This window comes from Rousettus aegyptiacus, unplaced genomic scaffold, assembly GCF_014176215.1.
Source record: "Rousettus aegyptiacus isolate mRouAeg1 unplaced genomic scaffold, mRouAeg1.p scaffold_m13_p_12, whole genome shotgun sequence".
Taxonomy (NCBI): Eukaryota; Metazoa; Chordata; class Mammalia; order Chiroptera; family Pteropodidae; genus Rousettus; species Rousettus aegyptiacus.
The window spans coordinates 56,860,095-56,871,714 of record NW_023416287.1 but is presented as its reverse complement, the minus strand read 5'-3'; the positions used below and the strand labels follow the sequence as shown (position 1 = coordinate 56,871,714).

Here is an 11,620-nt window from a genome sequence, read left to right as displayed (position 1 = left end):
AGTCAAACTCAATGTGAGGGTTTCTTTTATAAGCCAATGTTTCTAATTCACCTGTCCCACCTCTGCCAAGATTTAGCTTGCTCGTGTATGCTTCCTAGAGTGATGTCTCTAGTTCTGTAGTTCTTATAGTTGTAGAGTGTTTTCAGTTAACGCAAATGCTTCCACAGAGGATTTTTGTAATGTGCACATAATCTTGTAAAGCAAGTAGATTTGCTTTTTATCTACACTTTACAGAGAAGGAAACTGAGACTTGAGGCTTTTGTTGTATGTATTTTTTTAAAATGACTTGCCTAGAATCTCAGAGTTCCTAAGTAAAGCAAGTCCTCAAGCCCACGTCTTCTGGCTGTAATCCTCAGTGCTTGCTTGTCCCACGGCCCACAGCACTGAGGTCAGTGATGACCCAAATGATGATCTAAATGGTGACTCCAAGGCTGAATGTGATTCCAAATCTTCAAAGAAAGATTCTATTTGATCATTCTATTGCACCAGCAGAGTGGGCTTGAAATCTGTAGAAAGATTTTTTCCTTCAAAAATAGCTGATAAAATAACACTGGTTACAGTACATTCCATTTCCTAAACATTTCCAATGTAAGTCTATGCCGCAGCCATCAACATGGTGTGGGGTGGGGAGCAACCATTTATAGATTCATCATTTGGAGGAAAGAATGTAAAAGCTGCCACAGAAACTTAAAACAGCACATAGCAGGAAATGAGAGAAAAACATCATATAACCCTGTTTCTGTCTCCAAGGAGCAAACCTGAAAACAGACGCCTATGACTTTAAGAGAAACAGTCGTACTGGGAGAGTGTTACAGGTGCTAAGGAAGAGAATGTTTTTCATGCCTTGATTCAGGGGATTCCCAAAGGCCTGGGTCTGCTTCCAACAGCCCACAGCCTTCAACGTGTGTGTTATCTGGTATGTGTGTTTATTATTGGGTATAAACGACATGAGAAGGAAAACACAGGTCCCTTCCAGGGGCTTTGCTCTTTGTGATGACTCCATGATGACTCTGTGATGACCTAAGGATTCAAGATCATTGCAAAGAGCCTTCCTCTATTCTCTTTCTTCCTCAATTCCCCCTTCTTCCTCTCTGGCACCTCCAGTTATTTCTAACTATTTTTCTGTTTTCCCTGTTTCTGAAGAAAGGACTGGACCAGGGCGCACTGGATAAGACAAGGCCTCATCACTGTGTATTTCTTCTCCACTAGAGGCAAGAAATGGATCATGAGCTAGACGTGGTCCGACCCCTCTTTGGTCCAGCTAACTTTAGTGGTATGAAGTGAATCCAAATGGTGAGCAAGCCAATTCAGTTCCTTGAAGGAGCTTTAGTTCATTTCACCTGGACTTCTCAATTTTGCCCAACTTTCTTCAAGACATTAGGTCTATTACCTGGAGTGCTTTGCCTGAGAACCAGGAACAATTGAGTTCATCTTACCTTGTTATTCTTAGAGTGGCTCAGCTCCCTGGGCTGTTTTCCTTAGTCAAATAAGAGTATTTATTACTAACTGTGTATTCTTAAAGATCAGCAAGCACACATTAAGCAGATCCAATTTCCTCTGTCCATTTCCCATCTTCCTGGATTTCCTGTGGTAGTGACCCTGTTGGGAGGGTCCCATCCTGATTCTACTCCTTCTTCTCCGTATAACACTTTCATCTCCTTGGTGGTTCCTCTTATTTTTCTCCGACCATGGGTGTGACTATATATTTTACTCTTGGTTCTCTTATCTTTCTCTGCACATTATCCTTTAGTAAATTCACTGATCACTACTGTAAATGTCACCTCTATGTGAATGACTCTTGAATTTGTATCTCAAGCTCCACAAGGCTCTTTGTGGTAACCATATCCAGGTCAGTAGTGTGGCATTTGAAAGTGTGAGAGTTGGAAAAAATATTAGAGGTGATTCCAGAATCACAGTTTTATAGACGAATTAGCAGAATCTTACAGACATGCCTGAGTCATATTATTTAATTGTGATGGAGATTTTAGCAATTTGCTGTGATATACCTTCCCTTGCATCACTTCATGTCTTTGCACCAGCCAAACTAGAGGACATAAGCTGCTCCTTCCTCCTGACCCCATGCATGCAGTTCTTCACATTGTTTCCTTCCTAAAATGCAAACTCCTCCTTCTCCAACCTCTATCTGTCAAAACCGTCCCATAATTCAGCATTACGAGATACTGGTGTTTCTCTCTCATTTACAAGGATGCCAGGATGGCCAGGAGAGTGGGGCCCTAATGGGGTCGGTATCCTCAGGGAATTCAGTGAGACCTGCCTATAGACTTAAGGAAAAAAAGGAAATGAATTGTCCTGTCTTTGTTCTTTTCACTACTTACCTATTCATTGCCAATATTTAGTAAATTCCAAATACCTTTAAATGACCACGTCATAAAGTTCAAAAGTTCAGTGCTATGTGGGAACGAATTCAATGAAAGCTTTTGAACCATTAAAAACAAACAAACAAACAAAAACTTACCTCAGAAGAATTCCAAAATACCTGTTGGTAATTTAAAAGGCATAGCAAAGATTTTGACTCTATTAAAGTTCCTTAGACAATGACTTATTTTAAGCATTATTGAAAAATTTTGGTTTAGAGGACAATTATTTTTATCAACAACATGAATCATATACTATCTCCTTCAATTTATTTATTTGCCTCCCACTTTCTACTTTACCCATTTATACAGTTAGAATAATACATAGTTTCCCAATTCTCTTTCGTTCTGGTCGAATGTTAAATGTATCAGAAATATTTTTATATCTTTTCTAATTTTACATTATTCCTATTATTAAAATATATTAAAGAAAGAAAAATGGGAAGTGAGGGTTTGTGTTGATAAATAGCAATGCATGGATGCTAATAAATACCCCACAAATGAATTTCTCTTTTTAATTTATTATTAATCATTGGTGTTATTGGACAAAGATATTAGTGGCACACTCTATTTTTAGACCTCTTAAAACTAAATTTTTCCTTAGTCTACTGAGCTGCTTTGTCAGCTGTCCAGGAAAATCTATATTTAATGGGAATTTAAATACTTGCATTTACTTTTTACACTGTGTCTTATAAAACTATCTTGACATTAGTAAAATTACAAAGTTCCCATACTCACTCCACCGATGTGATGTTGGGCCTAAGAAACTGTACTGAAAGAGAGTAGAAAGAATAAAGTCACACTCTGAGCTTGATACTAAGGCAAATCAGTTACTACTCCTGATGTGGGCAGGAATAGTGGGGCAATGTGGGGGGACACCCAGACCATTATTCTGTGCCCCATGACACCCTGCTATCCCTGCATGCCCCTAGCCATCCATCTAGCTGAGACCCTTTAAGAGCCCAGACTTACTCTCACTACTAGTGAAACAACCCCATAATTATATGGCACTGAGTCTCCATCAGTGATCACATTTTTGCAAGCAAAAAGTAGCATATTATCATAGGTTAAAGAAGGCGTTAGTGTCTACAGCCATGTCACCCTGAACAAGCCAATCCCATCTGATCTCGGAAGCTAAGCAGGTTCAGGCCTGGCTAGTACTTAGATGGGTGGCCACCTGGGAAGAACAGGTGCTGTAGGCGTAAAAAATTAAAAAAAATAAGGGATTATAAGATGATAAGGTCTTTGCAATCTGTGAGGCCAACCAAGGGTTGCCATGTATAAACGAATGAATGAATGAATGAATGAATGAATAAGTAAATAAATAAATGGCATTAGCAAACTGGGAATCCTGAGTTTTATTCTTTTCTTGAAAATAAAAGCAGTTCTGTATCCAAACTCCAGATAGAAGCCCTTCCCCACACTCCAGTTTATGAATCATCAACCTTTCACAAGTGTAGGGTCCAGTGTCTCACCCTTCTTTTAAATGAGATAATTTGTGGGAAGTACCTGGTTACTAGTATATCACGGAGACTTAGAAAATGGTGACACTTATTCCTATTATTAACCCCAGGGATTCTATTAATCCCTCTGATGTCCTGAGGATGGATGTCAGTTGAGGTGGATGCCACTGAAAATTGACTGACCTATCTTCCTTTGCATCTTGTACTTCTTTCTCCTTGTACTTGTCATAATTTTAAGATCACCTATCTCTAAAGATTGGGAAATCCCAATTTCTGCACAGTTAGGAAATCATAACTTAGATTTATTCCTTTAAAGTCTGTCTCTTTTGCTAAACTTCATGCTCTGTTAAGGGTTGGAACCCTACTGGCTTTGTCAATCCATTGATTCCTTAAGGCCTACAATAGTTCTGGCACATGGTAAGCACTCAGCGTTAATCCTTTTTGTTTGCCATGGATCTTGATCCAGGCCATGTCTTCTCAATTCTCTAATTTCTGCTATAAATACAGTTCTTCTCATGGATTTGATACTACTTGACTCATTTTCCTTTGGGTCACATAAGGCACTTCACTATGGGACAATGATTTGGCTAAGACTGAGCTTCCCTCCCACACAGTACCTCATGGGAGACACTGGAGGGCCTTCTCTTTTATGTGCTCAAAACATATCCTTTGCACACAGGAACAGTCAAGTTATTTAGGTAGTCAAAGAACTCTCTGGAATGAGGAAGTTCTGTAAACAACCACCTCATCTCACAGGGTTCAATAAACATCCTGCAAACATTAATAGCTACTAGTTAAATGTCATCAAATGTATTATATAGTCTGGGGTTATTTTCACTTTTTTTTAAGTAATGGAGAGTTTCTAGAATTATTTTAATTGACTTTTTAATTTTTTATCGGTACCTAAACACATACAAAAGAAAGCCAACAGTTTCTTTATGAAACTTTTGTTGACAAATAACATTGGGTCTTTTCGATTGTACAGTGCACACCATTGTTGATCATGCTGATTTTCACTCCTAATAGAGTAGCAAGGGATAAGTAAGACTGGCTCTGAAGCTTGGGAAATCCCCACTTTCAGAACAGACAGGAAACCACAGCCTGGGCTTTGATTGACCTAAAACTTTAATTTCACCTTCCTGGTCCCCTCCTTCACCTTCCACTCCCCCATATTCAAACACACCAACCTCCACTTGAGCATGACAGGAGGAGAGCTTCAGTAACAGCAGGAAGCTATGTTCCCAGTGATCATTTGGAAATCATAGAATTTGGAAGTGGGAAATGATCTAGAGTTCTATGATTTCATCCAATTCCTTCATTTTACAGGGAAAGAAAATGGAGCCCAGAGTGGCTAAATGATGAGGCAAATTTAAGAACAGAATCCTAAAAAATTAGTTAAAATTCTCCAGACAAAGCCCGCAAGACAAGGTCTGGATTTCACTGCACACCTTTACGCTCATGTGGAGCAGAATCTACAGTAAGAAAAAGTTAAATGAAATTTTGTATACTTAGATTTGAAAGCTTCCCAACATCTGAGGCATATTTTAAAAGATGTTAAGAGAGAGAAAGGGGGGATAGGTACTTAATTTAGGTATAGGTTGTAGCTTCCTACCTGTACCAGAATTCCTCTTGATTTTATTCGGTTAATTAAAAATTAAATTATCCTCACAAGTGATTTTTATAAAGGATTGAATGACTTAATTAACTTGTTTTTCTTGGATTTTTATAGTACCCTGAAGAGATCCCTACTGACTGTTGTTTTGACAAAGATCAAACACTGTCATAGATCGAAGAGAAGATAATAAGAACCTGGACATGTCAAGGGTGCTACACTGAGAGCCTCCTGTAAATGGGTAATTGAGGAACTGTTTCCAAGCTGGACTCCTGACCCCATAGGCTAAAACATTAAGGACACAGATAACCATAATCTGAGGTGCCTGAGCTGTGGCTGCTGGGAGAAAGAGATCCTCATCCACATCCCTGAGTATATAATCATTATGGTAGTGATTAGGAAGCAACCGATTGCCATGCTTCTTATAAATGTGTCCTTCAAAAAGGAGCTCTCTTGCTTGCCAAAGTCTACTACTTCCTGAAATCTTAGGCTTAGTTCAAAATCAACATTCTCATTTCCTATTGACATTAATTTCAACCACACCAAAGCTATCAATGCCAAAGTTGTTAATTTTGCTAATGCTAACTTAAGCCATATACTTTCATTAAACCAATATTACTACAAATAATGTTTCATCTAATGTTGTGTGGGTTTGGGTTGTATTTGAAGCACAAGATCTTAGTTAGAATTGTGTACCCTTGAGAGACAAGACAAAATGGAGTAGATGATAGAGGCTTTGTTCACTTGCTCTTGAGACCACATCAAAGCTGTGAAAGAAACACGGAGCAAACAATAAGCAGAGTCACCTGGGGTCAAAATTCACAGACGCCCCACAACTAGGGAAAGAAATAAGCAATCATCCTGCAAGGGGAGGAGGTAGGACAGGTGAGGACCAAGGCTGCCCAGTCCCAAATGGCTAGGTGGGAGAGAGGCTACGGCAGCTGCAGATGCCTCATAAAAGGTCATGTCCACAACCAGACTTTCACAGTGATGGACTCAATTGCTCTGAGCACCAGCACACAATAGGCTCCTTGGGGTGGTACCAGGGACTTATGGGGGACACTGAGTTGTTGGAGCCAGGGCCTGAGGTGAGGCTTATTCCCAGACAGAAGTGTTGGCGGTGTCCATTTTTCCTCTGTTGAGCCCTTTCTGCTCCCAGTGTTCAGACATAGCAGTGCCATAGCTGAGACATCATCAAACTAGATAACAGAGGTCGCTCAGCCCAGAGGATTCCCTGAAACTCTGCTTCCCCAATTTGCAGCCTTACCCAAATCACATTTAGTTGTGTCCTTGACAAGTCCTGTGCAACTTGCTAAGCAGCTCCATGACTCACACTGGTGGTAGTTGACCTCAATTTCTGGCGTGACTTCTTATGGAAACTATAAGCACAGTATCTGCGGATTCCTTGCTGAATTTTAACAGGTGACTCCAGAGGGGCACAGGCTGGGGCTAAACTTGGCCTGCAGCTGAACCTCTCTCAGGATTGTGCCACTGAACACCTACTACACAAAGCCACACTAATAAAGCCAGGAGATTTAGGAGCTTTGCTTAGTACATAGACACAGACACAGAAAGGTAGCCAAAATGGGAAGACAATGAAGCAGAAACCATATGAGAGAAAAGAACAGAGATCCAGGAACAATGGAGTTAAAGAATCTAACAGATACAGAGTTCAAAACACTGGTTAGAAAGATACACAGTGAACTTAAGGTAAGTGTAAATGAACTCAGTGAGAACGTTTACAAAGAGATAAGAAACATAAAAATGGAAATTATAAAAGGGAACCAGTCAGAAATAATGACTATGTTATTTGAAATGAAGAGTATATTAGAGGGAATTAACAGAGTGGATGAAGAAGAGGATCGAACCACAAATATAGAAGATGGGGAAGCCAAAGATACCCAATCAGAACAGCAAGAAAAAGAAGCCAAGAATATAATAATAATTAAGGAGTCTTTGGGACAAAATTAAGTGTAAAAACATCTCTGTCTTAGGGGTACCTGAAAGAAAGCAAGACATTGAAGAGCTATTTGAAAAAATAATGATGGAAAACTTCCCTAATCTGGTGAAGAGGCCCACACCAAGACAAACCACGATCAAAATGCCAAAGGTTAAATACAAAGAGAGTCTTAAGAGCAGAACGAAAAAGCAGTTATTTACCTACAAGGGAGTTCCCATAAGACTGGAAATCTATTTCTCAACAGAAACTTTGCAGGCTGAAAGCTTGGCACAAAATATTCAAGTTTTGAAAACCCAGAATCTACAACCAAGAATACTTTATCCAGCAAAGCTATCATTTAGAGTTGAAAGACAGATAAAGAGCTTCCCAGATAAAAATAAGCTAAAAGAATTCATCGCTGCCAAGCTATTATTATAGGGAATGTTGGAGGGACTTCTTTTAAAAGAAAAAATGTGTCAAATCATGAATAGAAAATGGTAATAATTACATATCTATCAACAAGTATCTCAAATGGAAAAGAATTAAATGCTCCAACCAAACAGGGTAGTTGAAAGGATAAGAAAATAAGGCCCCTACATATGCTGCCTACAAGAGACTCACTTCAGATTAAAAGAACACACAGACTAAAACGAAGGAGATGGAAAAAGATATTGCCTTCATGGACCTAGAGGGTATTGTGCTGAATGAAGTGAGTCAGATAGAGAAAACAAATACCACATGGTTTCATGTACACTGGAATCTAAGGAACGAAATAAACAACAGCAAAAATGGAAACAAACAAATAGATACAGAGAATATTTTGAGGACTACTAGACAAGAAGAGAGCTGGCAGGGGTAGTGAAAAAAGGCAAAGGGATTAAGAAGTACAAATGAATAGTTACAAAATAGTCATGGAGATATAAAGTGTAGTGTATGGAAAATAGTCAACGATGTTGTAATAAATATGTAAGGAGAAAGAGGGATACTAGATTTAGTGGGATGATCACTTGAGCTCTAATCACTATGCTGTACAATTGAAATTAATATATTATTGTATGTCAACTAAAATTGAAAAAACTCATTGACTTGTACAGTATAAATATGAGCAACTAATTGTTTATTATATTTCAATAAAGCTGGGTGGAAGAAGAATTGTGTACTCTTGAAATGACACAATTTTTCAGAGTTTTATTGTCAAATGAGAATAATAACACCTATGCTGTGAACCTTTTGCTTCTAAATGATTCTACAGATAGTGTGTTCATTGTATAAAACAACATTTGTAAGCAATATATATTATGTTTTAAGAAATGAAAGCATTTTCAGTAGGTGCTATGGCAATTACGCTTACAGAAATTTCAAATTTAAACTGGAATTAGTCAGTGGAGAAACTTGCATTTTACCCATATTTAAAATTATAGTTTATAATCAGAAGAAAACAAGAATTTTTTCTTTTGGAAAAAATCTCAGACTCCAAAGAAGGTTTAAAAGCCTAACAATTTCCATAACATTTTTGAGATAATCATCAGAAAAAATATGCTTCTTTTTATGTGACTAAATTGAGGTTCATGTATAAAATTTAAAATAATCTCAATCTTGAGATTACTTTTACCTTGACCCTTTTTATTAAAATTTACTAATCATTATCAGGATTTTTCCAGGGGCACCTAAGACCCTGTAAATGTCTCACGAGTATACTCAGATGTTATATGAATGGATCAGGTAAAAACCTGTAAATAAACCATTTTTTCTTGAAAATTTTCTAGTTGGAACAGTTATGAAGAAAGAATTTTAGCAAGTGCTGAGAGAGAATACAGGTTCAGACCCTTTCTGTACAAAAGAATTTGCTCTGAAATCTTGAGGGGAAAAATAAAAGGATAGTTGGGTCTATTGTCATTTAAAGATTCTAGAAGAAAATCATAAATGTCTTATTTCTTTAACATTTAATTTTGCCCTCCAAAAGGATCAAACAGATCTGTTACAGAGGGTTGTGCAGTCATTTATAAATTTTTGAACGTGTGTGTTTAATGGAGAAAATAGTAGACCATTCGTGGATATACAGTACTGCTATCTATTAAGTCAATGAATTTTACAAAATAGGCATAGGATCCTTTTTGTTTCAACAATTCTGACATAAAACCTGATACACCAAGAGAAATTTTTACAGCTTGCTTCAATCTGGCTGCCTGGTCTAACTTAGCCTCAGCTACCTGGTTTATAGGCTATGTTTAGATAACTAGCTCACACCAGGCGGATGGTCACAGGTCTACTTGAAGGCTAATAAATATTCTGTCCTCTCCTAGGGGAGAAGGGAAAATGTTGGTCAACTTGTCAAAAGATTTCTTGCCAAATTTGAAGGACAAGGAGAGAATTTCTGCTTGAACGAATATATGTCGGTTACAGAGTATATGAAGACAAAATCTCAGTCTTGTAAAAGAGACAATATGGAATGGAGAAGAAAGGAGAGGGCTGGCTCTAAAACTGTCAAGGAAGTGTAAAGAAACTTCAAAATCACAGAATAGTTTCCCCCCCACAATGAGCAAGCACATGACACTGTGTAAAAAAGTCCTACATACAATTACTAGTTCTCTTTATTTCTAGTCAGAATTCATTTTGCAATAGAAGAAACTCAAGTATTGAGAGACAAACACATTCAAGGTCACATAGTGTTGAATACATGATACAAGATGTTGAGATGACATTCCAATGATGGTGACATTTCCAGTTATCTCTGAGCAATATATAACTTGTTTCTTCGGGCTTCAGCAGAGGAGACACATTACATAGGGTTGCCAGATAAACTACAGGGCATTCAGTTATATTTGAATTTCAGATAAACAGCAAATAATTTTTAACATATGTATGTCCTATGAAATATTTGGGACATACTGATGCTTAAAATTATTATTTATCTGACATTAAAATTTAACTAGATGTCCTGCATTTTTATTCCCTAAATACAGAAACACCACATTAGCAGTAAATAACTGTACATATTTGGTTCTGTTCTCAATTGTTATTGAATAATGTCTAGTCTCTCTTAAAAACGTTGGAAGAACATTCCATAGAGAAAGAACAGTATTTTCAACAAATGTTACTGGAACAAATAGACATTCACATGCAAAAGAATGAATTTGGATCACTGCTTCACAGCACGTACAAAAATTAATTTAAAATGGGCTGTAGACTTAAATGTGAGAGCTAGAACTATAAAACTCTTATAAGGATACATAGGAACAAATCTGCATGACCTTTGGTTGTAACACTGAACACACAAATGAAGAAGGGAAAAAAAACAGATAAATTGGACTTCATCAAAATAAAATTTTTCACTTCAAAGGACAGCATAAAGAAAGTGAAAAACTACCCATAGACTAAGAGGAAATATTACATATCATATATATGATAAAAAAAACTTTATCCAAAATAACCAATAACAACAGTAGAAAGACAAATAACCCATATTTAAAGATGGGCAAAGGATGTGAATAGAAATTTCTCCAAAAAATATATACAAATATTAATAATCCCGTGAAAAGATGCTCAATATCATTAGTTGTTAGGGAAATGAAAACCACACCCACAATGATATACTACTTTGCGCCCACTAGAATGGCTAAAAGAAATGATGGACAGTAACAAATGTTCATGAAAATGTGGAAAAATAGGAGTCCTTATTCTGGTGGTAATATAAAATGGTGCAGCCACTTTGGAAAACTTTTCCCTCAAAATATTAAACACAACAATACCATTCTTATAGATAGATCCAGAGAATTCTGGCACAGAAACTTGTACATGAATATTCCTCAATATTACTTATAATAGCCAAAAAAGTTAAAGCATCTGAAATATTCATCAACTGATGAATAGATAAACACAATATGGTATATCCATGCAGTAGAATATTACTTGGCAATAAAAAAATGGAGTATTGATACATGCTATAATATAGATGAGCCTTCAAAACATTATGTTAAGTAAAGAAAGCATGTGAAAGAATACCACATATTGTATAATTCTATTTATATGAAAGACAGATGTATTTCCAGGGGATGAGGACAGGAAGAAATGAGAAGTGATCACAAGTGATATGGTTTTACTTTTGGGGTGATGGAATCATTCTCAAGTTAGATAATGATAATAGTTGCACAACTCTGTGCTAATACTAACAACTGCTGAAATGTACACATTTAAAGGGTGAATTTTATTGTTTGTGACTTATATATCAATA

The 11,620-nt window shown here is 37.1% G+C and overlaps 1 pseudogene; it reads left to right on the top strand.

Moving 5' to 3' along the window:
- Window positions 1-3,459: 3,459 nt before the first annotated feature.
- On the top strand, window positions 3,460-3,577 carry LOC118610501 (annotated as a pseudogene).
- The last annotated feature ends 8,043 nt before the right edge of the window (window positions 3,578-11,620 follow it).